This window comes from Electrophorus electricus, chromosome 13 (genome assembly GCF_041902795.1).
Source record: "Electrophorus electricus isolate QZ-2024a chromosome 13, ASM4190279v1, whole genome shotgun sequence".
Taxonomy (NCBI): Eukaryota; Metazoa; Chordata; class Actinopteri; order Gymnotiformes; family Gymnotidae; genus Electrophorus; species Electrophorus electricus.
This window is the reverse complement of record NC_137509.1, coordinates 26027159-26055094: the sequence shown is the minus strand read 5'-3', so window position 1 is coordinate 26055094 and position 27936 is coordinate 26027159. Positions and strand designations below refer to the sequence as shown.

Sequence of the window (27936 nt, the reverse complement as noted above, 5' to 3'; positions counted from 1 at the left end):
CAAGCATGTTAGTTGGAGAGTAAATTAAAGTGATGCAATAAATACTTACAGCATCTGCTATTCACAGGTGCTAACAGATAGTTTGATTTAATTATTCACTGCACTTCAAATTTGAGCTTGATAGCTTGAACATAAATTTAAGGGATGCAATAAAATCTTACAGCACCTGCTATTCCCTGGTACTAAAAGATTTCTATTTAATCTGTACACTTCACATACAAGCATGTCAGTTGCATATTAAATTAAAGTGATGCAAGAAAAACTTACAGCATCTGCTATTCCCAGGTGCTAACAGATAGTTTTTTTTATTAATCACTGCACTTCACATTTGAGCATGTCAGCTTGAAAGTAAATTAAAGTGATGCAAGAAAAGCTTACAGCACCTGGTATTCCTAGATAGGGTCCCACCTCAGTACTATTCAGGCACAAACTTGCTTAGCTTCCAAATTCAGATGAGATTGGAGGCGTGCTGAAGCTGGTATGGCCGTAAACCTTAAACACTTACTCAAATTGTCTAATCATAGAAAATATGATCAAAGACCAATCTGACATTTTTTTTATTAATCCCTGCACTTGACATTCTAGAATGTTATCTTGAAAGTAAATTAAAATGATGCAATAAAAGCTTACAACATCTGGTATTCGGAGGCACTAACAGACAGTTTTTTTATTAATCACTGCACTTCACATTCAAGCATGTCAGTTGGAGAGTAAATTAAAGTGATGCAATAAAAACTTACAGCATCTGCTATTCCCAGGTGCTAACAGATAGTTTGATTTAATTATTCACTGCACTTCAAATTTGAGCTTGATAGCTTGAACATAAATTTAAGGGATGCAATAAAATCTTACAGCACCTGCTATTCCCTGGTACTAATAGATTTCTATTTAATCTGTACACTTCACATTCAGGCATGTGAGTTGGAGAGTAAATGAAAGTGATGCAAGAAAAACTTACAGCATCTGCTATTCCCAGGTGCTAACAGATAGTTTTTTTTAATTAATCACTGCACTTCACATCCTAGCATGTCATCTTGAAAGTAAATTAATGTGATGCAAGAGAAGCTTACAGCATCTCATAGTCCAAGGTGCTAAAAGATAGTTTTTTGATGAATCACTGCACTTCACATTCAGGCATGTGAGTTGGAGAGTAAATGAAAGTGATGCAAAAAAAACTTACAGCATCTGCTATTCCCAGGTGCTAACAGATAGGTTTTTTTATTAATCACTGCACTTCACATTTGAGCATGTCAGCTTGAAAGTAAATTAAAGTGATGCAATAAAATCTTACAGCACCTGCCAATTCCCTGCTACTAAAATATTTCTATTTAATCTGTACACTTCACATACAAGCATGTCAGTTGCATATTAAATTAAAGTGATGCAAGAAAAACTTACAGCATCTGCTATTCCCAGATGCTAACAGATAGTTTTTTTTATTAATCACTGCACTTCACATTTGAGAATATCAGCTTGAAAGTAAATTAAAGTGATGCAAGAAAAGCTTACAGCACATGGTATTCTTAGGTAGGGTCCCAACTCAGTACTATCCAGGCACAAACTTGCTTAGCTTCCAAGTTTAGATGAGATTGGAGGCGTGCTGAAGCTGGTACGGCCGTAAACCTTAAACACTTACTCAAATTGCCTAATCATAGAAAATATGATCAAAGACCAATCTGACATTTTTTTTATTAATCCCTGCACTTGACATTCTAGAATGTTATCTTGAAAGTAAATTAAAATAATGCAATAAAATCTTACAACATCTGGTATTCGGAGGCACTAACAGACAGTTTTTTGATGAATCACTGCACTTCACATTCAAGCATGTCAGTTGGAGAGTAAATTAAAGTGATGCAATAAAAATGTACAGCATCTGCTATTCCCAGGTGCTAACAGATAGTTTGATTTAATTATTCACTGCACTTCAAATTTGAGCTTGATAGCTTGAACATAAATTTAAGGGATGCAATAAAATCTTACAGCACCTGCCAATTCCCTGCTACTAAAATATTTCTATTTAATCTGTACACTTCACATACAAGCATGTCAGTTGCATATTAAATTAAAGTGATGCAAGAAAAACTTACAGCATCTGCTATTCCCAGGTGCTAACAGATAGTTTTTTTTAATTAATCACTGCACTTCACATCCTAGCATGTCATCTTGAAAGTAAATTAATGTGATGCAAGAGAAGCTTACAGCATCTCATAGTCCAAGGTGCTAAAAGATAGTTTTTTGATGAATCACTGCACTTCACATTCAGGCATGTGAGTTGGAGAGTAAATGAAAGTGATGCAAAAAAAACTTACAGCATCTGCTATTCCCAGGTGCTAACAGATAGGTTTTTTTATTAATCACTGCACTTCACATTTGAGCATGTCAGCTTGAAAGTAAATTAAAGTGATGCAAGAAAAGCTTACAGCACCTGGTATTCCTAGATAGGGTCCCACCTCAGTACTATTCAGGCACAAACTTGCTTAGCTTCCAAGTTCAGATGAGATTGGAGGCGTGCTGAAGCTGGTATGGCCGTAAACCTTAAACACTTACTCAAATTGCCTAATCATAGAAAATATGATCAAAGACCAATCTGACATTTTTTTTATTAATCCCTGCACTTGACATTCTAGAATGTTATCTTGAAAGTAAATTAAAATGATGCAATAAAAGCTTACAACATCTGGTATTCGGAGGCACTAACAGACAGTTTTTTTATTAATCACTGCACTTCACATTCAAGCATGTCAGTTGGAGAGTAAATTAAAGTGATGCAATAAAAACTTACAGCATCTGCTATTCCCAGGTGCTAACAGATAGTTTGATTTAATTATTCACTGCACTTCAAATTTGAGCTTGATAGCTTGAACATAAATTTAAGGGATGCAATAAAATCTTACAGCACCTGCTATTCCCTGGTACTAATAGATTTCTATTTAATCTGTACACTTCACATTCAGGCATGTGAGTTGGAAAGTAAATGAAAGTGATGCAAAAAAAACTTACAGCATCTGCTATTCCCAGGTGCTAACAGATAGTTTTTTTTATTAATCACTGCACTTCACATTTGAGAATGTCAGCTTGAAAGTAAATTAAAGTGATGCAAGAAAAGTTTACAGCACATGGTATTCCTAGGTAGGGTCCCACCTCAGTACTATACAGGCACAAACTTGCTTAGCTTCCAAGTTCAGATGAGATTGGAGGCGTGCTGAAGCTGGTATGGCCGTAAACCTTAAACACTTACTCAAATTGCCTAATCATAGAAAATATGATCAAAGACCAATCTGACATTTTTTTTATTAATCCCTGCACTTGACATTCTAGAATGTTGTCTTGAAAGTAAATTAAAATGATGCAATAAAAGCTTACAACATCTGGTATTCGGAGGCACTAACAGACAGTTTTTTTATTAATCACTGCACTTCACATTCAAGCATGTTAGTTGGAGAGTAAATTAAAGTGATGCAATAAATACTTACAGCATCTGCTATTCCCAGGTGCTAACAGATAGTTTGATTTAATTATTCACTGCACTTCAAATTTGAGCTTGATAGCTTGAACATAAATTTAAGGGATGCAATAAAATCTTACAGCACCTGCTATTCCCTGGTACTAAAAGATTTCTATTTAATCTGTACACTTCACATACAAGCATGTCAGTTGCATATTAAATTAAAGTGATGCAAGAAAAACTTACAGCATCTGCTATTCCCAGGTGCTAACAGATAGTTTTTTTTATTAATCACTGCACTTCACATTTGAGCATGTCAGCTTGAAAGTAAATTAAAGTGATGCAAGAAAAGCTTACAGCACCTGGTATTCCTAGATAGGGTCCCACCTCAGTACTATTCAGGCACAAACTTGCTTAGCTTCCAAGTTCAGATGAGATTGGAGGCGTGCTGAAGCTGGTATGGCCGTAAACCTTAAACACTTACTCAAATTGCCTAATCATAGAAAATATGATCAAAGACCAATCTGACATTTTTTTTATTAATCCCTGCACTTAACATTCTAGAATGTTATCTTGAAAGTAAATTAAAATGATGCAATAAAAGCTTACAACATCTGGTATTCGGAGGCACTAACAGACAGTTTTTTTATTAATCACTGCACTTCACATTCAAGCATGTCAGTTGGAGAGTAAATTAAAGTGATGCAATAAAAACTTACAGCATCTGCTATTCCCAGGTGCTAACAGATAGTTTGATTTAATTATTCACTGCACTTCAAATTTGAGCTTGATAGCTTGAACATAAATTTAAGGGATGCAATAAAATCTTACAGCACCTGCTATTCCCTGGTACTAATAGATTTCTATTTAATCTGTACACTTCACATTCAGGCATGTGAGTTGGAGAGTAAATGAAAGTGATGCAAAAAAAACTTACAGCATCTGCTATTCCCAGGTGCTAACAGATAGTTTTTTTTATTAATCACTGCACTTCACATTTGAGAATGTCAGCTTGAAAGTAAATTAAAGTGATGCAAGAAAAGCTTACAGCACATGGTATTCCTAGGTAGGGTCCCACCTCAGTACTATACAGGCACAAACTTGCTTAGCTTCCAAGTTCAGATGAGATTGGAGGCGTGCTGAAGCTGGTATGGCCGTAAACCTTAAACACTTACTCAAATTGCCTAATCATAGAAAATATGATCAAAGACCAATCTGACATTTTTTTTATTAATCCCTGCACTTGACATTCTAGAATGTTATCTTGAAAGTAAATTAAAATGATGCAATAAAAGCTTACAACATCTGGTATTCGGAGGCACTAACAGACAGTTTTTTTATTAATCACTGCCCTTCACATTCAAGCATGTCAGTTGCATATTAAATTAAAGTGATGCAAGAAAAACTTACAGCATCTGCTATTCCCAGGTGCTAACAGATAGTTTTTTTTAATTAATCACTGCACTTCACATCCTAGCATGTCATCTTGAAAGTAAATTAATGTGATGCAAGAGAAGCTTACAGCAGCTCGTAGTCCAAGGTGCTAAAAGATAGTTTTTTGATGAATCACTACACTTCACATTCAGGCATGTGAGTTGGAGAGTAAATGAAAGTGATGCAAAAAAAACTTACAGCATCTGCTATTCCCAGGTGCTAACACATAGTTTGATTTAATTATTCACTGCACTTCAAATTTGAGCTTGATAGCTTGAACATAAATTTAAGGGATGCAATAAAATCTTACAGCACCTGCTATTCCCTGGTACTAATAGATTTCTATTTAATCTGTACACTTCACTTACAAGCATGTCAGTTGCATATTAAATTAAAGTGATGCAAGAAAAACTTACAGCATCTGCTATTCCCAGGTGCTAACAGATAGTTTTTTTATTAATCACTGCACTTCACATTTGAGCATGTCAGCTTGAAAGTAAATTAAAGTGATGCAAGAAAAGCTTACAGCACCTGGTATTCCTAGATAGGGTCCCACCTCAGTACTATTCAGGCACAAACTTGCTTAGCTTCCAAGTTCAGATGAGATTGGACGTTCTGAAGCTGGTATGGTCGTAAACCTTAAACACTTACTCAAATTGCCTAATCATAGAAAATATGATCAAAGACCAATCTGACATTTTTTTTTATTGATCACTGCACTTGACATTCTAGAATGTTGTCTTGAAGTAAATTAAAATGATGCAATATAAGCTTACAACATCTGGTATTCGGAGGCACTAACAGACAGTTTTATTATTAATCACTGCACTTCACATTCAAGCATGTTAGTTGGAGAGTAAATTAAAGTGATGCAATAAATACTTACAGCATCTGCTATTCCCAGGTGCTAACAGATAGTTTGATTTAATTATTCACTGCACTTCAAATTTGAGCTTGATAGCTTGAACATAAATTTAAGGGATGCAATAAAATCTTACAGCACCTGCTATTCCCTGGTACTAATAGATTTCTATTTAATCTGTACACTTCACTTACAAGCATGTCAGTTGCATATTAAATTAAAGTGATGCAAGAAAAACGTACAGCATCTGCTATTCCCAGGTGCTAACAGATAGTTTTTTGATGAATCACTGCACTTCACATTCAGGCATGTGAGTTGGAGAGTAAATGAAAGTGATGCAAAAAAAAACTTACAGCATCTGCTATTCCCAGGTGCTAACAGATAGGTTTTTTTATTAATCACTGCACTTCACATTTGAGCATGTCAGCTTGAAAGTAAATTAAAGTGATGCAATAAAATCTTACAGCACCTGCCAATTCCCTGCTACTAAAATATTTCTATTTAATCTGTACACTTCACATACAAGCATGTCAGTTGCATATTAAATTAAAGTGATGCAAGAAAAACTTACAGCATCTGCTATTCCCAGGTGCTAACAGATAGTTTTTTTTATTAATCACTGCACTTCACATTTGAGAATATCAGCTTGAAAGTAAATTAAAGTGATGCAAGAAAAGCTTACAGCACATGGTATTCTTAGGTAGGGTCCCAACTCAGTACTATCCAGGCACAAACTTGCTTAGCTTCCAAGTTCAGATGAGATTGGAGGCGTGCTGAAGCTGGTATGGCCGTAAACCTTAAACACTTACTCAAATTGCCTAATCATAGAAAATATGATCAAAGACCAATCTGACATTTTTTTTTATTAATCCCTGCACTTGACATTCTAGAATGTTGTCTTGAAGTAAATTAAAATGATGCAATATAAGCTTACAACATCTGGTATTCGGAGGCACTAACAGACAGTTTTTTTATTAATCACTGCACTTCACATTCAGGCATGTGAGTTGGAGAGTAAATGAAAGTGATGCAAAAAAAACTTACAGCATCTGCTATTCCCAGGTGCTAACAGATAGTTTGATTTAATTATTCACTGCACTTCAAATTTGAGCTTGATAGCTTGAACATAAATTTAAGGGATGCAATAAAATCTTACAGCACCTGCTATTCCCTGGTACTAATAGATTTCTATTTAATCTGTACACTTCACTTACAAGCATGTCAGTTGCATATTAAATTAAAGTGATGCAAGAAAAACTTACAGCATCTGCTATTCCCAGGTGCTAACAGATAGTTTTTTTATTAATCACTGCACTTCACATTTGAGCATGTCAGCTTGAAAGTAAATTAAAGTGATGCATTAAAAGCTTACAGCACCTGGTATTCCTAGATAGGGTCCCACCTCAGTACTATTCAGGCACAAACTTGCTTAGCTTCCAAGTTCAGATGAGATTGGACGTTCTGAAGCTGGTATGGTCGTAAACCTTAAACACTTACTCAAATTGCCTAATCATAGAAAATATGATCAAAGACCAATCTGACATTTTTTTTTATTGATCACTGCACTTGACATTCTAGAATGTTGTCTTGAAGTAAATTAAAATGATGCAATATAAGCTTACAACATCTGGTATTCGGAGGCACTAACAGACAGTTTTATTATTAATCACTGCACTTCACATTCAAGCATGTTAGTTGGAGAGTAAATTAAAGTGATGCAATAAATACTTACAGCATCTGCTATTCCCAGGTGCTAACAGATAGTTTGATTTAATTATTCACTGCACTTCAAATTTGAGCTTGATAGCTTGAACATAAATTTAAGGGATGCAATAAAATCTTACAGCACCTGCTATTCCCTGGTACTAATAGATTTCTATTTAATCTGTACACTTCACTTACAAGCATGTCAGTTGCATATTAAATTAAAGTGATGCAAGAAAAACGTACAGCATCTGCTATTCCCAGGTGCTAACAGATAGTTTTTTGATGAATCACTGCACTTCACATTCAGGCATGTGAGTTGGAGAGTAAATGAATGTGATGCAAAAAAAACTTACAGCATCTGCTATTCCCAGGTGCTAACAGATAGGTTTTTTTATTAATCACTGCACTTCACATTTGAGCATGTCAGCTTGAAAGTAAATTAAAGTGATGCAATAAAATCTTACAGCACCTGCCAATTCCCTGCTACTAAAATATTTCTATTTAATCTGTACACTTCACATACAAGCATGTCAGTTGCATATTAAATTAAAGTGATGCAAGAAAAACTTACAGCATCTGCTATTCCCAGGTGCTAACAGATAGTTTTTTTTATTAATCACTGCACTTCACATTTGAGAATATCAGCTTGAAAGTAAATTAAAGTGATGCAAGAAAAGCTTACAGCACATGGTATTCTTAGGTAGGGTCCCAACTCAGTACTATCCAGGCACAAACTTGCTTAGCTTCCAAGTTCAGATGAGATTGGAGGCGTGCTGAAGCTGATATGGCCGTAAACCTTAAACACTTACTCAAATTGCCTAATCATAGAAAATATGATCAAAGACCAATCTGACATTTTTTTTTATTAATCCCTGCACTTGACATTCTAGAATGTTGTCTTGAAGTAAATTAAAATGATGCAATATAAGCTTACAACATCTGGTATTCGGAGGCACTAACAGACAGTTTTTTTATTAATCACTGCACTTCACATTCAAGCATGTTAGTTGGAGAGTAAATGAAAGTGATGCAAAAAAAACTTACAGCATCTGCTATTCCCAGGTGCTAACAGATAGTTTGATTTAATTATTCACTGCACTTCAAATTTGAGCTTGATAGCTTGAACATAAATTTAAGGGATGCAATAAAATCTTACAGCACCTGCTATTCCCTGGTAATAATAGATTTCTATTTAATCTGTACACTTCACTTACAAGCATGTCAGTTGCATATTAAATTAAAGTGATGCAAGAAAAACGTACAGCATCTGCTATTCCCAGGTGCTAACAGATAGTTTTTTGATGAATCACTGCACTTCACATTCAGGCATGTGAGTTGGAGAGTAAATGAAAGTGATGCAAAAAAAACTTACAGCATCTGCTATTCCCAGGTGCTAACAGATAGTTCTTTTTAATTATTCACTGCACTTCACATTTGAGAATATCAGCTTGAAAGTAAATTAAAGTGATGCAAGAAAAGCTTACAGCACATGGTATTCTTAGGTAGGGTCCCAACTCAGTACTATCCAGGCACAAACTTGCTTAGCTTCCAAGTTCAGATGAGATTGGAGGCGTGCTGAAGCTGGTATGGCCGTAAACCTTAAACACTTACTCAAATTGCCTAATCATAGAAAATATGATCAAAGACCAATCTGACATTTTTTTTATTAATCCCTGCACTTGACATTCTAGAATGTTATCTTGAAAGTAAATTAAAATAATGCAATAAAATCTTACAACATCTGGTATTCGGAGGCACTAACAGACAGTTTTTTGATGAATCACTGCACTTCACATTCAAGCATGTCAGTTGGAGAGTAAATTAAAGTGATGCAATAAAAATTTACAGCATCTGCTATTCCCAGGTGCTAACAGATAGTTTGATTTAATTATTCACTGCACTTCAAATTTGAGCTTGATAGCTTGAACATAAATTTAAGGGATGCAATAAAATCTTACAGCACCTGCCAATTCCCTGCTACTAAAATATTTCTATTTAATCTGTACACTTCACATACAAGCATGTCAGTTGCATATTAAATTAAAGTGATGCAAGAAAAACTTACAGCATCTGCTATTCCCAGGTGCTAACAGATAGTTTTTTTTAATTAATCACTGCACTTCACATCCTAGCATGTCATCTTGAAAGTAAATTAATGTGATGCAAGAGAAGCTTACAGCAGCTCGTAGTCCAAGGTGCTAAAAGATAGTTTTTTGATGAATCACTGCACTTCACATTCAGGCATGTGAGTTGGAGAGTAAATGAAAGTGATGCAAAAAAAACTTACAGCATCTGCTATTCCCAGGTGCTAACAGATAGTTTGATTTAATTATTCACTGCACTTCAAATTTGAGCTTGATAGCTTGAACATAAATTTAAGGGATGCAATAAAATCTTACAGCACCTGCTATTCCCTGGTACTAATAGATTTCTATTTAATCTGTACACTTCACTTACAAGCATGTCAGTTGCATATTAAATTAAAGTGATGCAAGAAAAACGTACAGCATCTGCTATTCCCAGGTGCTAACAGATAGTTTTTTTATTAATCACTGCACTTCACATTTGAGCATGTCAGCTTGAAAGTAAATTAAAGTGATGCAAGAAAAGCTTACAGCACCTGGTATTCCTAGATAGGGTCCCACCTCAGTACTATTCAGGCACAAACTTGCTTAGCTTCCAAGTTCAGATGAGATTGGACGTTCTGAAGCTGGTATGGTCGTAAACCTTAAACACTTACTCAAATTGCCTAATCATAGAAAATATGATCAAAGACCAATCTGACATTTTTTTTTATTGATCCCTGCACTTGACATTCTAGAATGTTGTCTTGAAGTAAATTAAAATGATGCAATATAAGCTTACAACATCTGGTATTCGGAGGCACTAACAGACAGTTTTTTTATTAATCACTGCACTTCACATTCAAGCATGTCAGTTGGAGAGTAAATTAAAGTGATGCAATAAAAATGTACAGCATCTGCTATTCCCAGGTGCTAACAGATAGTTTGATTTAATTATTCACTGCACTTCAAATTTGAGCTTGATAGCTTGAACATAAATTTAAGGGATGCAATAAAATCTTACAGCACCTGCCAATTCCCTGCTACTAAAATATTTCTATTTAATCTGTACACTTCACATACAAGCATGTCAGTTGCATATTAAATTAAAGTGATGCAAGAAAAACTTACAGCATCTGCTATTCCCAGGTGCTAACAGATAGTTTTTTTTAATTAATCACTGCACTTCACATCCTAGCATGTCATCTTGAAAGTAAATTAATGTGATGCAAGAGAAGCTTACAGCAGCTCGTAGTCCAAGGTGCTAAAAGATAGTTTTTTGATGAATCACTGCACTTCACATTCAGGCATGTGAGTTGGAGAGTAAATGAAAGTGATGCAAAAAAAACTTACAGCATCTGCTATTCCCAGGTGCTAACAGATAGTTTGATTTAATTATTCACTGCACTTCAAATTTGAGCTTGATAGCTTGAACATAAATTTAAGGGATGCAATAAAATCTTACAGCACCTGCTATTCCCTGGTACTAATAGATTTCTATTTAATCTGTACACTTCACTTACAAGCATGTCAGTTGCATATTAAATTAAAGTGATGCAAGAAAAACGTACAGCATCTGCTATTCCCAGGTGCTAACAGATAGTTTTTTTATTAATCACTGCACTTCACATTTGAGCATGTCAGCTTGAAAGTAAATTAAAGTGATGCAAGAAAAGCTTACAGCACCTGGTATTCCTAGATAGGGTCCCACCTCAGTACTATTCAGGCACAAACTTGCTTAGCTTCCAAGTTCAGATGAGATTGGACGTTCTGAAGCTGGTATGGTCGTAAACCTTAAACACTTACTCAAATTGCCTAATCATAGAAAATATGATCAAAGACCAATCTGACATTTTTTTTTATTGATCCCTGCACTTGACATTCTAGAATGTTGTCTTGAAGTAAATTAAAATGATGCAATATAAGCTTACAACATCTGGTATTCGGAGGCACTAACAGACAGTTTTTTTATTAATCACTGCACTTCACATTCAAGCATGTCAGTTGGAGAGTAAATTAAAGTGATGCAATAAAAATGTACAGCATCTGCTATTCCCAGGTGCTAACAGATAGTTTGATTTAATTATTCACTGCACTCCAAATTTGAGCTTGATAGCTTGAACATAAATTTAAGGGATGCAATAAAATCTTACAGCACCTGCCAATTCCCTGCTACTAAAATATTTCTATTTAATCTGTACACTTCACATACAAGCATGTCAGTTGCATATTAAATTAAAGTGATGCAAGAAAAACTTACAGCATCTGCTATTCCCAGGTGCTAACAGATAGTTTTTTTTAATTAATCACTGCACTTCACATCCTAGCATGTCATCTTGAAAGTAAATTAATGTGATGCAAGAGAAGCTTACAGCATCTCATAGTCCAAGGTGCTAAAAGATAGTTTTTTGATGAATCACTGCACTTCACATTCAGGCATGTGAGTTGGAGAGTAAATGAAAGTGATGCAAAAAAAACTTACAGCATCTGCTATTCCCAGGTGCTAACAGATAGGTTTTTTTATTAATCACTGCACTTCACATTTGAGCATGTCAGCTTGAAAGTAAATTAAAGTGATGCAATAAAATCTTACAGCACCTGCCAATTCCCTGCTACTAAAATATTTCTATTTAATCTGTACACTTCACATACAAGCATGTCAGTTGCATATTAAATTAAAGTGATGCAAGAAAAACTTACAGCATCTGCTATTCCCAGGTGCTAACAGATAGTTTTTTTTATTAATCACTGCACTTCACATTTGAGAATATCAGCTTGAAAGTAAATTAAAGTGATGCAAGAAAAGCTTACAGCACATGGTATTCTTAGGTAGGGTCCCAACTCAGTACTATCCAGGCACAAACTTGCTTAGCTTCCAAGTTTAGATGAGATTGGAGGCGTGCTGAAGCTGGTACGGCCGTAAACCTTAAACACTTACTCAAATTGCCTAATCATAGAAAATATGATCAAAGACCAATCTGACATTTTTTTTATTAATCCCTGCACTTGACATTCTAGAATGTTATCTTGAAAGTAAATTAAAATAATGCAATAAAATCTTACAACATCTGGTATTCGGAGGCACTAACAGACAGTTTTTTGATGAATCACTGCACTTCACATTCAAGCATGTCAGTTGGAGAGTAAATTAAAGTGATGCAATAAAAATGTACAGCATCTGCTATTCCCAGGTGCTAACAGATAGTTTGATTTAATTATTCACTGCACTTCAAATTTGAGCTTGATAGCTTGAACATAAATTTAAGGGATGCAATAAAATCTTACAGCACCTGCCAATTCCCTGCTACTAAAATATTTCTATTTAATCTGTACACTTCACATACAAGCATGTCAGTTGCATATTAAATTAAAGTGATGCAAGAAAAACTTACAGCATCTGCTATTCCCAGGTGCTAACAGATAGTTTTTTTTAATTAATCACTGCACTTCACATCCTAGCATGTCATCTTGAAAGTAAATTAATGTGATGCAAGAGAAGCTTACAGCATCTCATAGTCCAAGGTGCTAAAAGATAGTTTTTTGATGAATCACTGCACTTCACATTCAGGCATGTGAGTTGGAGAGTAAATGAAAGTGATGCAAAAAAAACTTACAGCATCTGCTATTCCCAGGTGCTAACAGATAGGTTTTTTTATTAATCACTGCACTTCACATTTGAGCATGTCAGCTTGAAAGTAAATTAAAGTGATGCAAGAAAAGCTTACAGCACCTGGTATTCCTAGATAGGGTCCCACCTCAGTACTATTCAGGCACAAACTTGCTTAGCTTCCAAGTTCAGATGAGATTGGAGGCGTGCTGAAGCTGGTATGGCCGTAAACCTTAAACACTTACTCAAATTGCCTAATCATAGAAAATATGATCAAAGACCAATCTGACATTTTTTTTATTAATCCCTGCACTTGACATTCTAGAATGTTATCTTGAAAGTAAATTAAAATGATGCAATAAAAGCTTACAACATCTGGTATTCGGAGGCACTAACAGACAGTTTTTTTATTAATCACTGCACTTCACATTCAAGCATGTCAGTTGGAGAGTAAATTAAAGTGATGCAATAAAAACTTACAGCATCTGCTATTCCCAGGTGCTAACAGATAGTTTGATTTAATTATTCACTGCACTTCAAATTTGAGCTTGATAGCTTGAACATAAATTTAAGGGATGCAATAAAATCTTACAGCACCTGCTATTCCCTGGTACTAATAGATTTCTATTTAATCTGTACACTTCACATTCAGGCATGTGAGTTGGAAAGTAAATGAAAGTGATGCAAAAAAAACTTACAGCATCTGCTATTCCCAGGTGCTAACAGATAGTTTTTTTTATTAATCACTGCACTTCACATTTGAGAATGTCAGCTTGAAAGTAAATTAAAGTGATGCAAGAAAAGTTTACAGCACATGGTATTCCTAGGTAGGGTCCCACCTCAGTACTATACAGGCACAAACTTGCTTAGCTTCCAAGTTCAGATGAGATTGGAGGCGTGCTGAAGCTGGTATGGCCGTAAACCTTAAACACTTACTCAAATTGCCTAATCATAGAAAATATGATCAAAGACCAATCTGACATTTTTTTTATTAATCCCTGCACTTGACATTCTAGAATGTTATCTTGAAAGTAAATTAAAATAATGCAATAAAATCTTACAACATCTGGTATTCGGAGGCACTAACAGACAGTTTTTTGATGAATCACTGCACTTCACATTCAAGCATGTCAGTTGGAGAGTAAATTAAAGTGATGCAATAAAAATTTACAGCATCTGCTATTCCCAGGTGCTAACAGATAGTTTGATTTAATTATTCACTGCACTTCAAATTTGAGCTTGATAGCTTGAACATAAATTTAAGGGATGCAATAAAATCTTACAGCACCTGCCAATTCCCTGCTACTAAAATATTTCTATTTAATCTGTACACTTCACATACAAGCATGTCAGTTGCATATTAAATTAAAGTGATGCAAGAAAAACTTACAGCATCTGCTATTCCCAGGTGCTAACAGATAGTTTTTTTTAATTAATCACTGCACTTCACATCCTAGCATGTCATCTTGAAAGTAAATTAATGTGATGCAAGAGAAGCTTACAGCATCTCATAGTCCAAGGTGCTAAAAGATAGTTTTTTGATGAATCACTGCACTTCACATTCAGGCATGTGAGTTGGAGAGTAAATGAAAGTGATGCAAAAAAAACTTACAGCATCTGCTATTCCCAGGTGCTAACAGATAGGTTTTTTTATTAATCACTGCACTTCACATTTGAGCATGTCAGCTTGAAAGTAAATTAAAGTGATGCAAGAAAAGCTTACAGCACCTGGTATTCCTAGATAGGGTCCCACCTCAGTACTATTCAGGCACAAACTTGCTTAGCTTCCAAGTTCAGATGAGATTGGAGGCGTGCTGAAGCTGGTATGGCCGTAAACCTTAAACACTTACTCAAATTGCCTAATCATAGAAAATATGATTCATGACCAATCTGACATTTTTTTTATTAATCCCTGCACTTGACATTCTAGAATGTTATCTTGAAAGTAAATTAAAATGATGCAATAAAAGCTTACAACATCTGGTATTCGGAGGCACTAACAGACAGTTTTTTTATTAATCACTGCACTTCACATTCAAGCATGTCAGTTGGAGAGTAAATTAAAGTGATGCAATAAAAACTTACAGCATCTGCTATTCCCAGGTGCTAACAGATAGTTTGATTTAATTATTCACTGCACTTCAAATTTGAGCTTGATAGCTTGAACATAAATTTAAGGGATGCAATAAAATCTTACAGCACCTGCTATTCCCTGGTACTAATAGATTTCTATTTAATCTGTACACTTCACATTCAGGCATGTGAGTTGGAGAGTAAATGAAAGTGATGCAAAAAAACCTTACAGCATCTGCTATTCCCAGGTGCTAACAGATAGTTTTTTTTATTAATCACTGCACTTCACATTTGAGAATGTCAGCTTGAAAGTAAATTAAAGTGATGCAAGAAAAGCTTACAGCACATGGTATTCCTAGGTAGGGTCCCACCTCAGTACTATACAGGCACAAACTTGCTTAGCTTCCAAGTTCAGATGAGATTGGAGGCGTGCTGAAGCTGGTATGGCCGTAAACCTTAAACACTTACTCAAATTGCCTAATCATAGAAAATATGATCAAAGACCAATCTGACATTTTTTTTATTAATCCCTGCACTTGACATTCTAGAATGTTATCTTGAAAGTAAATTAAAATGATGCAATAAAAGCTTACAACATCTGGTATTCGGAGGCACTAACAGACAGTTTTTTTATTAATCACTGCCCTTCACATTCAAGCATGTCAGTTGCATATTAAATTAAAGTGATGCAAGAAAAACTTACAGCATCTGCTATTCCTAGGTGCTAACAGATAGTTTTTTTTAATTAATCACTGCACTTCACATCCTAGCATGTCATCTTGAAAGTAAATTAATGTGATGCAAGAGAAGCTTACAGCAGCTCGTAGTCCAAGGTGCTAAAAGATAGTTTTTTGATGAATCACTGCACTTCACATTCAGGCATGTGAGTTGGAGAGTAAATGAAAGTGATGCAAAAAAAACTTACAGCATCTGCTATTCCCAGGTGCTAACAGACAGGTTTTTTTATTAATCACTGCACTTCACATTTGAGCATGTCAGCTTGAAAATAAATTAAAGGGATGCAATAAAATCTTACAGCACCTGCTATTCCCTGGTACTAATAGATTTCTATTTAATCTGTACACTTCACTTACAAGCATGTCAGTTGCATATTAAATTAAAGTGATGCAAGAAAAACGTACAGCATCTGCTATTCCCAGGTGCTAACAGATAGTTTTTTTTAATTAATCACTGCACTTCACATCCTAGCATGTCATCTTGAAAGTAAATTAATGTGATGCAAGAGAAGCTTACAGCATCTCATAGTCCAAGGTGCTAAAAGATAGTTTTTTGATGAATCACTGCACTTCACATTCAGGCATGTGAGTTGGAGAGTAAATGAAAGTGATGCAAAAAAAACTTACAGCATCTGCTATTCCCAGGTGCTAACAGATAGGTTTTTTTATTAATCACTGCACTTCACATTTGAGCATGTCAGCTTGAAAGTAAATTAAAGTGATGCAAGAAAAGCTTACAGCACCTGGTATTCCTAGATAGGGTCCCACCTCAGTACTATTCAGGCACAAACTTGCTTAGCTTCCAAGTTCAGATGAGATTGGAGGCGTGCTGAAGCTGGTATGGCCGTAAACCTTAAACACTTACTCAAATTGCCTAATCATAGAAAATATGATCAAAGACCAATCTGACATTTTTTTTATTAATCCCTGCACTTGACATTCTAGAATGTTATCTTGAAAGTAAATTAAAATGATGCAATAAAAGCTTACAACATCTGGTATTCGGAGGCACTAACAGACAGTTTTTTTATTAATCACTGCACTTCACATTCAAGCATGTCAGTTGGAGAGTAAATTAAAGTGATGCAATAAAAACTTACAGCATCTGCTATTCCCAGGTGCTAACAGATAGTTTGATTTAATTATTCACTGCACTTCAAATTTGAGCTTGATAGCTTGAACATAAATTTAAGGGATGCAATAAAATCTTACAGCACCTGCTATTCCCTGGTACTAATAGATTTCTATTTAATCTGTACACTTCACATTCAGGCATGTGAGTTGGAGAGTAAATGAAAGTGATGCAAAAAAAACTTACAGCATCTGCTATTCCCAGGTGCTAACAGATAGGTTTTTTTATTAATCACTGCACTTCACATTTGAGCATGTCAGCTTGAAAGTAAATTAAAGTGATGCAAGAAAAGCTTACAGCACCTGGTATTCCTAGATAGGGTCCCACCTCAGTACTATTCAGGCACAAACTTGCTTAGCTTCCAAGTTCAGATGAGATTGGAGGCGTGCTGAAGCTGGTATGGCCGTAAACCTTAAACACTTACTCAAATTGCCTAATCATAGAAAATATGATCAAAGACCAATCTGACATTTTTTTTATTAATCCCTGCACTTGACATTCTAGAATGTTATCTTGAAAGTAAATTAAAATGATGCAATAAAAGCTTACAACATCTGGTATTCGGAGGCACTAACAGACAGTTTTTTTATTAATCACTGCACTTCACATTCAAGCATGTCAGTTGGAGAGTAAATTAAAGTGATGCAATAAAAACTTACAGCATCTGCTATTCCCAGGTGCTAACAGATAGTTTGATTTAATTATTCACTGCACTTCAAATTTGAGCTTGATAGCTTGAACATAAATTTAAGGGATGCAATAAAATCTTACAGCACCTGCTATTCCCTGGTACTAATAGATTTCTATTTAATCTGTACACTTCACATTCAGGCATGTGAGTTGGAGAGTAAATGAAAGTGATGCAAAAAAAACTTACAGCATCTGCTATTCCCAGGTGCTAACAGATAGTTTTTTTTATTAATCACTGCACTTCACATTTGAGAATGTCAGCTTGAAAGTAAATTAAAGTGATGCAAGAAAAGCTTACAGCACATGGTATTCCTAGGTAGGGTCCCACCTCAGTACTATACAGGTACAAACTTGCTTAGCTTCCAAGTTCAGATGAGATTGGAGGCGTGCTGAAGCTGGTATGGCCGTAAACCTTAAACACTTACTCAAATTGCCTAATCATAGAAAATATGATCAAAGACCAATCTGACATTTTTTTTATTAATCCCTGCACTTGACATTCTAGAATGTTATCTTGAAAGTAAATTAAAATGATGCAATAAAAGCTTACAACATCTGGTATTCGGAGGCACTAACAGACAGTTTTTTTATTAATCACTGCCCTTCACATTCAAGCATGTCAGTTGCATATTAAATTAAAGTGATGCAAGAAAAACTTACAGCATCTGCTATTCCCAGGTGCTAACAGATAGTTTTTTTTAATTAATCACTGCACTTCACATCCTAGCAAGTCATCTTGAAAGTAAATTAATGTGATGCAAGAGAAGCTTACAGCAGCTCGTAGTCCAAGGTGCTAAAAGATAGTTTTTTGATGAATCACTGCACTTCACATTCAGGCATGTGAGTTGGAGAGTAAATGAAAGTGATGCAAAAAAAACTTACAGCATCTGCTATTCCCAGGTGCTAACAGATAGTTTGATTTAATTATTCACTGCACTTCAAATTTGAGCTTGATAGCTTGAACATAAATTTAAGGGATGCAATAAAATCTTACAGCACCTGCTATTCCCTGGTACTAATAGATTTCTATTTAATCTGTACACTTCACTTACAAGCATGTCAGTTGCATATTAAATTAAAGTGATGCAAGAAAAACGTACAGCATCTGCTATTCCCAGGTGCTAACAGATAGTTTTTTTTATTAATCACTGCACTTCACATTTGAGAATGTCAGCTTGAAAGTAAATTAAAGTGATGCAAGAAAAGTTTACAGCACATGGTATTCCTAGGTAGGGTCCCACCTCAGTACTATTCAGGCACAAACTTGCTTAGCTTCCAAGTTCAGATGAGATTGGAGGCGTGCTGAAGCTGGTATGGCCGTAAACCTTAAACACTTACTCAAATTGCCTAATCATAGAAAATATGATCAAAGACCAATCTGACATTTTTTTTATTAATCCCTGCACTTGACATTCTAGAATGTTATCTTGAAAGTAAATTAAAATGATGCAATAAAAGCTTACAACATCTGGTATTCGGAGGCACTAACAGACAGTTTTTTTATTAATCACTGCACTTCACATTCAAGCATGTCAGTTGGAGAGTAAATTAAAGTGATGCAATAAAAACTTACAGCATCTGCTATTCCCAGGTGCTAACAGATAGTTTGATTTAATTATTCACTGCACTTCAAATTTGAGCTTGATAGCTTGAACATAAATTTAAGGGATGCAATAAAATCTTACAGCACCTGCTATTCCCTGGTACTAATAGATTTCTATTTAATCTGTACACTTCACATTCAGGCATGTGAGTTGGAGAGTAAATGAAAGTGATGCAAAAAAAACTTACAGCATCTGCTATTCCCAGGTGCTAACAGATAGTTTTTTTTATTAATCACTGCACTTCACATTTGAGAATGTCAGCTTGAAAGTAAATTAAAGTGATGCAAGAAAAGTTTACAGCACATGGTATTCCTAGGTAGGGTCCCACCTCAGTACTATACAGGCACAAACTTGCTTAGCTTCCAAGTTCAGATGAGATTGGAGGCGTGCTGAAGCTGGTATGGCCGTAAACCTTAAACACTTACTCAAATTGCCTAATCATAGAAAATATGATCAAAGACCAATCTGACATTTTTTTTATTAATCCCTGCACTTGACATTCTAGAATGTTATCTTGAAAGTAAATTAAAATAATGCAATAAAATCTTACAACATCTGGTATTCGGAGGCACTAACAGACAGTTTTTTGATGAATCACTGCACTTCACATTCAAGCATGTCAGTTGGAGAGTAAATTAAAGTGATGCAATAAAAATTTACAGCATCTGCTATTCCCAGGTGCTAACAGATAGTTTGATTTAATTATTCACTGCACTTCAAATTTGAGCTTGATAGCTTGAACATAAATTTAAGGGATGCAATAAAATCTTACAGCACCTGCCAATTCCCTGCTACTAAAATATTTCTATTTAATCTGTACACTTCACATACAAGCATGTCAGTTGCATATTAAATTAAAGTGATGCAAGAAAAACTTACAGCATCTGCTATTCCCAGGTGCTAACAGATAGTTTTTTTTAATTAATCACTGCACTTCACATCCTAGCATGTCATCTTGAAAGTAAATTAATGTGATGCAAGAGAAGCTTACAGCATCTCATAGTCCAAGGTGCTAAAAGATAGTTTTTTGATGAATCACTGCACTTCACATTCAGGCATGTGAGTTGGAGAGTAAATGAAAGTGATGCAAAAAAAACTTACAGCATCTGCTATTCCCAGGTGCTAACAGACAGGTTTTTTTATTAATCACTGCACTTCACATTTGAGCATGTCAGCTTGAAAATAAATTAAAGTGATGCAAGAAAAGCTTACAGCACCTGCCAATTCCCTGCTACTAAAATATTTCTATTTAATCTGTACACTTCACATACAAGCATGTCATTTGCATATTAAATTAAAGTGATGCAAGAAAAACTTACAGCATCTGCTATTCCCAGGTGCTAACAGATAGGTTTTTTTATTAATCACTGCACTTCACATTTGAGCATGTCAGCTTGAAAGTAAATTAAAGTGATGCAAGAAAAGCTTACAGCACCTGCCAATTCCCTGCAACTAAAATATTTCTATTTAATCTGTACACTTCACATACAAGCATGTCATTTGCATATTAAATTAAAGTGATGCAAGAAAAACTTACAGCATCTGCTATTCCCAGGTGCTAACAGATAGTTTTTTTATTAATCACTGCACTTCACATTTGAGCATGTCAGCTTGAAAGTAAATTAAAGTGATGCAAGAAAAGCTTACAGCACCTGGTATTCCTAGATAGGGTCCCACCTCAGTACTATTCAGGCACAAACTTGCTTAGCTTCCAAGTTCAGATGAGATTGGACGTTCTGAAGCTGGTATGGTCGTAAACCTTAAACACTTACTCAAATTGCCTAATCATAGAAAATATGATCAAAGACCAATCTGACATTTTTTTTTATTGATCCCTGCACTTGACATTCTAGAATGTTGTCTTGAAGTAAATTAAAATGATGCAATATAAGCTTACAACATCTGGTATTCGGAGGCACTAACAGACAGTTTTTTTATTAATCACTGCACTTCACATTCAAGCATGTTAGTTGGAGAGTAAATTAAAGTGATGCAATAAATACTTACAGCATCTGCTATTCCCAGGTGCTAACAGATAGTTTGATTTAATTATTCACTGCACTTCAAATTTGAGCTTGATAGCTTGAACATAAATTTAAGGGATGCAATAAAATCTTACAGCACCTGCTATTCCCTGGTACTAATAGATTTCTATTTAATCTGTACACTTCACTTACAAGCATGTCAGTTGCATATTAAATTAAAGTGATGCAAGAAAAACGTACAGCATCTGCTATTCCCAGGTGCTAACAGATAGTTTTTTGATGAATCACTGCACTTCACATTCAGGCATGTGAGTTGGAGAGTAAATGAAAGTGATGCAAAAAAAACTTACAGCATCTGCTATTCCCAGGTGCTAACAGATAGTTCTTTTTAATTAATCACTGCACTTCACATTTGAGAATATCAGCTTGAAAGTAAATTAAAGTGATGCAAGAAAAGCTTACAGCACATGGTATTCTTAGGTAGGGTCCCAACTCAGTACTATCCAGGCACAAACTTGCTTAGCTTCCAAGTTCAGATGAGATTGGAGGCGTGCTGAAGCTGGTATGGCCGTAAACCTTAAACACTTACTCAAATTGCCTAATCATAGAAAATATGATCAAAGACCAATCTGACATTTATTTTATTAATCCCTGCACTTGACATTCTAGAATGTTATCTTGAAAGTAAATTAAAATAATGCAATAAAATCTTACAACATCTGGTATTCGGAGGCACTAACAGACAGTTTTTTGATGAATCACTGCACTTCACATTCAAGCATGTCAGTTGGAGAGTAAATTAAAGTGATGCAATAAAAATTTACAGCATCTGCTATTCCCAGGTGCTAACAGATAGTTTGATTTAATTATTCACTGCACTTCAAATTTGAGCTTGATAGCTTGAACATAAATTTAAGGCATGCAATAAAATCTTACAGCACCTGCCAATTCCCTGCTACTAAAATATTTCTATTTAATCTGTACACTTCACATACAAGCATGTCAGTTGCATATTAAATTAAAGTGATGCAAGAAAAACTTACAGCATCTGCTATTCCCAGGTGCTAACAGATAGTTTTTTTATTAATCACTGCACTTCACATTTGAGCATGTCAGCTTGAAAGTAAATTAAAGTGATGCAAGAAAAGCTTACAGCACCTGGTATTCCTAGATAGGGTCCCACCTCAGTACTATTCAGGCACAAACTTGCTTAGCTTCCAAGTTCAGATGAGATTGGACGTTCTGAAGCTGGTATGGTCGTAAACCTTAAACACTTACTCAAATTGCCTAATCATAGAAAATATGATCAAAGACCAATCTGACATTTTTTTTTATTGATCCCTGCACTTGACATTCTAGAATGTTGTCTTGAAGTAAATTAAAATGATGCAATATAAGCTTACAACATCTGGTATTCGGAGGCACTAACAGACAGTTTTTTTATTAATCACTGCACTTCACATTCAAGCATGTTAGTTGGAGAGTAAATTAAAGTGATGCAATAAATACTTACAGCATCTGCTATTCCCAGGTGCTAACAGATAGTTTGATTTAATTATTCACTGCACTTCAAATTTGAGCTTGATAGCTTGAACATAAATTTAAGGGATGCAATAAAATCTTACAGCACCTGCTATTCCCTGGTACTAATAGATTTCTATTTAATCTGTACACTTCACTTACAAGCATGTCAGTTGCATATTAAATTAAAGTGATGCAAGAAAAACGTACAGCATCTGCTATTCCCAGGTGCTAACAGATAGTTTTTTGATGAATCACTGCACTTCACATTCAGGCATGTGAGTTGGAGAGTAAATGAAAGTGATGCAAAAAAAACTTACAGCATCTGCTATTCCCAGGTGCTAACAGATAGGTTTTTTTATTAATCACTGCACTTCACATTTGAGCATGTCAGCTTGAAAGTAAATTAAAGTGATGCAATAAAATCTTACAGCACCTGCCAATTCCCTGCTACTAAAATATTTCTATTTAATCTGTACACTTCACATACAAGCATGTCAGTTGCATATTAAATTAAAGTGATGCAAGAAAAACGTACAGCATCTGCTATTCCCAGGTGCTAACAGATAGTTTTTTGATGAATCACTGCACTTCACATTCAGGCATGTGAGTTGGAGAGTAAATGAAAGTGATGAAAAAAAACTTACAGCATCTGCTATTCCCAGGTGCTAACAGATAGTTCTTTTTATTAATCACTGCACTTCACATTTGAGAATATCAGCTTGAAAGTAAATTAAAGTGATGCAAGAAAAGCTTACAGCACATGGTATTCTTAGGTAGGGTCCCAACTCAGTACTATCCAGGCACAAACTTGCTTAGCTTCCAAGATCAGATGAGATTGGAGGCGTGCTGAAGCTGGTATGGCCGTAAACCTTAAACACTTACTCAAATTGCCTAATCATAGAAAATATGATCAAAGACCAATCTGACATTTTTTTTATTAATCCCTGCACTTGACATTCTAGAATGTTATCTTGAAAGTAAATTAAAATAATGCAATAAAATCTTACAACATCTGGTATTCGGAGGCACTAACAGAAAGTTTTTTGATGAATCACTGCACTTCACATTCAAGCATGTCAGTTGGAGAGTAAATTAAAGTGATGCAATAAAAATTTACAGCATCTGCTATTCCCAGGTGCTAAAAGATAGGTTTTTTTATTAATCACTGCACTTCACATTTGAGCATGTCAGCTTGAAAGTAAATTAAAGTGATGCAAGAAAAGCTTACAGCATCTGCTATTCCCAGGTGCTAACAGATAGGTTTTTTTATTAATCACTGCACTTCACATTTGAGCATGTCAGCTTGAAAGTAAATTAAAGTGATGCAAGAAAAGCTTACAGCACCTGGTATTCCTAGATAGGGTCCCACCTCAGTACTATTCAGGCACAAACTTGCTTAGCTTCCAAGTTCAGATGAGATTGGACGTGCTGAAGCTGGTATGGCCGTAAACCTTAAACACTTACTCAAATTGCCTAATCATAGAAAATATGATCAAAGACCAATCTGACATTTTTTTTTATTAATCCCTGCACTTGACATTCTAGAATGTTGTCTTGAAAGTAAATTAAAATGATGCAATAAAAGCTTACAACATCTGGTATTCGGAGGCACTAACAGACAGTTTTTTTATTAATCACTGCACTTCACATTCAAGCATGTTAGTTGGAGAGTAAATTAAAGTGATGCAATAAATACTTACAGCATCTGCTATTCCCAGGTGCTAACAGATAGTTTGATTTAATTATTCACTGCACTTCAAATTTGAGCTTGATAGCTTGAACATAAATTTAAGGGATGCAATAAAATCTTACAGCACCTGCTGTTCCCTGGTACTAATAGATTTCTATTTAATCTGTACACTTCACTTACAAGCATGTCAGTTGCATATTAAATTAAAGTGATGCAAGAAAAACTTACAGCATCTGCTATTCCCAGGTGCTAACAGATAGTTTTTTGATGAATCACTGCACTTCACATTCAGGCATGTGAGTTGGAGAGTAAATGAAAGTGATGCAAAAAAAACTTACAGCATCTGCTATTCCCAGGTGCTAACAGATAGTTCTTTTTATTAATCACTGCACTTCACATTTGAGAATATCAGCTTGAAAGTAAATTAAAGTGATGCAAGAAAAGCTTACAGCACATGGTATTCTTAGGTAGGGTCCCAACTCAGTACTATCCAGGCACAAACTTGCTTAGCTTCCAAGTTCAGATGAGATTGGAGGCGTGCTGAAGCTGGTATGGCCGTAAACCTTAAACACTTACTCAAATTGCCTAATCATAGAAAATATGATCAAAGACCAATCTGACATTTTTTTTATTAATCCCTGCACTTGACATTCTAGAATGTTATCTTGAAAGTAAATTAAAATAATGCAATAAAATCTTACAACATCTGGTATTCGGAGGCACTAACAGAAAGTTTTTTGATGAATCACTGCACTTCACATTCAAGCATGTCAGTTGGAGAGTAAATTAAAGTGATGCAATAAAAATTTACAGCATCTGCTATTCCCAGGTGCTAACAGATAGGTTTTTTTATTAATCACTGCACTTCACATTTGAGCATGTCAGCTTGAAAGTAAATTAAAGTGATGCAAGAAAAGCTTACAGCATCTGCTATTCCCAGGTGCTAACAGATAGGTTTTTTTATTAATCACTGCACTTCACATTTGAGCATGTCAGCTTGAAAGTAAATTAATGTGATGCAAGAGAAGCTTACAGCATCTCATAGTCCAAGGTGCTAAAAGATAGTTTTTTGATGAATCACTGCACTTCACATTCAGGCATGTGAGTTGGAGAGTAAATGAAAGTGATGCAAAAAAAACTTACAGCATCTGCTATTCCCAGGTGCTAACAGATAGGTTTTTTTATTAATCACTGCACTTCACATTTGAGCATGTCAGCTTGAAAGTAAATTAAAGTGATGCAAGAAAAGCTTACAGCACCTGGTATTCCTAGATAGGGTCCCACCTCAGTACTATTCAGGCACAAACTTGCTTAGCTTCCAAGTTCAGATGAGATTGGACGTGCTGAAGCTGGTATGGCCGTAAACCTTAAACACTTACTCAAATTGCCTAATCATAGAAAATATGATCAAAGACCAATCTGACATTTTTTTTTATTAATCCCTGCACTTGACATTCTAGAATGTTGTCTTGAAAGTAAATTAAAATGATGCAATAAAAGCTTACAACATCTGGTATTCGGAGGCACTAACAGACAGTTTTTTTATTAATCACTGCACTTCACATTCAAGCATGTTAGTTGGAGAGTAAATTAAAGTGATGCAATAAATACTTACAGCATCTGCTATTCCCAGGTGCTAACAGATAGTTTGATTTAATTATTCACTGCACTTCAAATTTGAGCTTGATAGCTTGAACATAAATTTAAGGGATGCAATAAAATCTTACAGCACCTGCTATTCCCTGGTACTAAAAGATTTCTATTTAATCTGTACACTTCACATACAAGCATGTCAGTTGCATATTAAATTAAAGTGATGCAAGAAAAACTTACAGCATCTGCTATTCCCAGGTGCTAACAGATAGTTTTTTTTATTAATCACTGCACTTCACATCCTAGCATGTCATCTTGAAAGTAAATTAATGTGATGCAAGAGAAGCTTACAGCATCTCATAGTCCAAGGTGCTAAAAGATAGTTTTTTGATGAATCACTGCACTTCACATTCAGGCATGTGAGTTGGAGAGTAAATGAAAGTGATGCAAAAAAAACTTACAGCATCTGCTATTCCCAGGTGCTAACAGATAGGTTTTTTTATTAATCACTGCACTTCACATTTGAGCATGTCAGCTTGAAAGTAAATTAAAGTGATGCAAGAAAAGCTTACAGCACCTGGTATTCCTAGATAGGGTCCCACCTCAGTACTATTCAGGCACAAACTTGCTTAGCTTCCAAGTTCAGATGAGATTGGACGTGCTGAAGCTGGTATGGCCGTAAACCTTAAACACTTACTCAAATTGCCTAATCATAGAAAATATGATCAAAGACCAATCTGACATTTTTTTTTATTAATCCCTGCACTTGACATTCTAGAATGTTGTCTTGAAAGTAAATTAAAATGATGCAATAAAAGCTTACAACATCTGGTATTCGGAGGCACTAACAGACAGTTTTTTTATTAATCACTGCACTTCACATTCAAGCATGTTAGTTGGAGAGTAAATTAAAGTGATGCAATAAATACTTACAGCATCTGCTATTCCCAGGTGCTAACAGATAGTTTGATTTAATTATTCACTGCACTTCAAATTTGAGCTTGATAGCTTGAACATAAATTTAAGGGATGCAATAAAATCTTACAGCACCTGCTATTCCCTGGTACTAAAAGATTTCTATTTAATCTGTACACTTCACATACAAGCATGTCAGTTGCATATTAAATTAAAGTGATGCAAGAAAAACTTACAGCATCTGCTATTCCCAGGTGCTAACAGATAGTTTTTTTTATTAATCACTGCACTTCACATCCTAGCATGTCATCTTGAAAGTAAATTAATGTGATGCAAGAGAAGCTTACAGCATCTCATAGTCCAAGGTGCTAAAAGATAGTTTTTTGATGAATCACTGCACTTCACATTCAGGCATGTGAGTTGGAGAGTAAATGAAAGTGATGCAAAAAAAACTTACAGCATCTGCTATTCCCAGGTGCTAACAGATAGGTTTTTTTATTAATCACTGCACTTCACATTTGAGCATGTCAGCTTGAAAGTAAATTAAAGTGATGCAAGAAAAGCTTACAGCACCTGGTGTTCCTAGATAGGGTCCCACCTCAGTGCTATTCAGGCACAAACTTGCTTAGCTTCCAAGTTCAGATGAGATTGGACGTTCTGAAGCTGGTATGGCCGTAAACCTTAAACACTTACTCAAATTGCCTAATCATAGAAAATATGATCAAAGACCAATCTGACATTTTTTTTTATTAATACCTGCACTTGACATTCTAGAATGTTGTCTTGAAGTAAATTAAAATGATGCAATATAAGCTTACAACATCTGGTATTCGGAGGCACTAACAGACAGTTTTTTTTATTAATCACTGCAC

At 35.2% G+C, this 27936-nt stretch overlaps 30 pseudogenes; all 30 read right to left on the bottom strand.

Annotated features, from left to right (window-relative positions):
* Window positions 1-371: 371 nt before the first annotated feature.
* On the bottom strand, window positions 372-492 carry LOC145645375 (5S ribosomal RNA; annotated as a pseudogene).
* Window positions 493-2416: 1924 nt separating this feature from the next.
* On the bottom strand, window positions 2417-2537 carry LOC145644633 (5S ribosomal RNA; annotated as a pseudogene).
* A 570-nt stretch (window positions 2538-3107) lies between these two features.
* LOC145645501 (5S ribosomal RNA) lies at window positions 3108-3228 on the bottom strand (annotated as a pseudogene).
* Window positions 3229-3798: 570 nt separating this feature from the next.
* Window positions 3799-3919, bottom strand: LOC145644632 (5S ribosomal RNA; annotated as a pseudogene).
* Window positions 3920-4489: 570 nt separating this feature from the next.
* LOC145645821 (5S ribosomal RNA) lies at window positions 4490-4610 on the bottom strand (annotated as a pseudogene).
* Window positions 4611-5401: 791 nt separating this feature from the next.
* On the bottom strand, window positions 5402-5520 carry LOC145644584 (5S ribosomal RNA; annotated as a pseudogene).
* Window positions 5521-6419: 899 nt separating this feature from the next.
* On the bottom strand, window positions 6420-6540 carry LOC145645607 (5S ribosomal RNA; annotated as a pseudogene).
* Window positions 6541-7109: 569 nt separating this feature from the next.
* On the bottom strand, window positions 7110-7228 carry LOC145644583 (5S ribosomal RNA; annotated as a pseudogene).
* Window positions 7229-8126: 898 nt separating this feature from the next.
* Window positions 8127-8247, bottom strand: LOC145645411 (5S ribosomal RNA; annotated as a pseudogene).
* Window positions 8248-8928: 681 nt separating this feature from the next.
* On the bottom strand, window positions 8929-9049 carry LOC145645605 (5S ribosomal RNA; annotated as a pseudogene).
* Window positions 9050-10059: 1010 nt separating this feature from the next.
* Window positions 10060-10178, bottom strand: LOC145644581 (5S ribosomal RNA; annotated as a pseudogene).
* A 1010-nt stretch (window positions 10179-11188) lies between these two features.
* On the bottom strand, window positions 11189-11307 carry LOC145644580 (5S ribosomal RNA; annotated as a pseudogene).
* Window positions 11308-13232: 1925 nt separating this feature from the next.
* On the bottom strand, window positions 13233-13353 carry LOC145644631 (5S ribosomal RNA; annotated as a pseudogene).
* A 570-nt stretch (window positions 13354-13923) lies between these two features.
* On the bottom strand, window positions 13924-14044 carry LOC145645500 (5S ribosomal RNA; annotated as a pseudogene).
* Window positions 14045-14837: 793 nt separating this feature from the next.
* Window positions 14838-14958, bottom strand: LOC145644630 (5S ribosomal RNA; annotated as a pseudogene).
* Window positions 14959-15528: 570 nt separating this feature from the next.
* On the bottom strand, window positions 15529-15649 carry LOC145645820 (5S ribosomal RNA; annotated as a pseudogene).
* Window positions 15650-16662: 1013 nt separating this feature from the next.
* On the bottom strand, window positions 16663-16783 carry LOC145644629 (5S ribosomal RNA; annotated as a pseudogene).
* Window positions 16784-17353: 570 nt separating this feature from the next.
* LOC145644628 (5S ribosomal RNA) lies at window positions 17354-17474 on the bottom strand (annotated as a pseudogene).
* A 570-nt stretch (window positions 17475-18044) lies between these two features.
* LOC145646167 (5S ribosomal RNA) lies at window positions 18045-18165 on the bottom strand (annotated as a pseudogene).
* A 792-nt stretch (window positions 18166-18957) lies between these two features.
* Window positions 18958-19078, bottom strand: LOC145645135 (5S ribosomal RNA; annotated as a pseudogene).
* A 570-nt stretch (window positions 19079-19648) lies between these two features.
* LOC145645499 (5S ribosomal RNA) lies at window positions 19649-19769 on the bottom strand (annotated as a pseudogene).
* Window positions 19770-20997: 1228 nt separating this feature from the next.
* Window positions 20998-21116, bottom strand: LOC145644579 (5S ribosomal RNA; annotated as a pseudogene).
* A 681-nt stretch (window positions 21117-21797) lies between these two features.
* On the bottom strand, window positions 21798-21918 carry LOC145645604 (5S ribosomal RNA; annotated as a pseudogene).
* A 570-nt stretch (window positions 21919-22488) lies between these two features.
* LOC145644578 (5S ribosomal RNA) lies at window positions 22489-22607 on the bottom strand (annotated as a pseudogene).
* Window positions 22608-23614: 1007 nt separating this feature from the next.
* LOC145645920 (5S ribosomal RNA) lies at window positions 23615-23735 on the bottom strand (annotated as a pseudogene).
* Window positions 23736-24198: 463 nt separating this feature from the next.
* LOC145643917 (5S ribosomal RNA) lies at window positions 24199-24317 on the bottom strand (annotated as a pseudogene).
* A 681-nt stretch (window positions 24318-24998) lies between these two features.
* Window positions 24999-25119, bottom strand: LOC145645603 (5S ribosomal RNA; annotated as a pseudogene).
* Window positions 25120-25803: 684 nt separating this feature from the next.
* LOC145643916 (5S ribosomal RNA) lies at window positions 25804-25922 on the bottom strand (annotated as a pseudogene).
* Window positions 25923-26714: 792 nt separating this feature from the next.
* On the bottom strand, window positions 26715-26833 carry LOC145643915 (5S ribosomal RNA; annotated as a pseudogene).
* A 792-nt stretch (window positions 26834-27625) lies between these two features.
* On the bottom strand, window positions 27626-27744 carry LOC145645149 (5S ribosomal RNA; annotated as a pseudogene).
* Window positions 27745-27936: the final 192 nt, after the last annotated feature.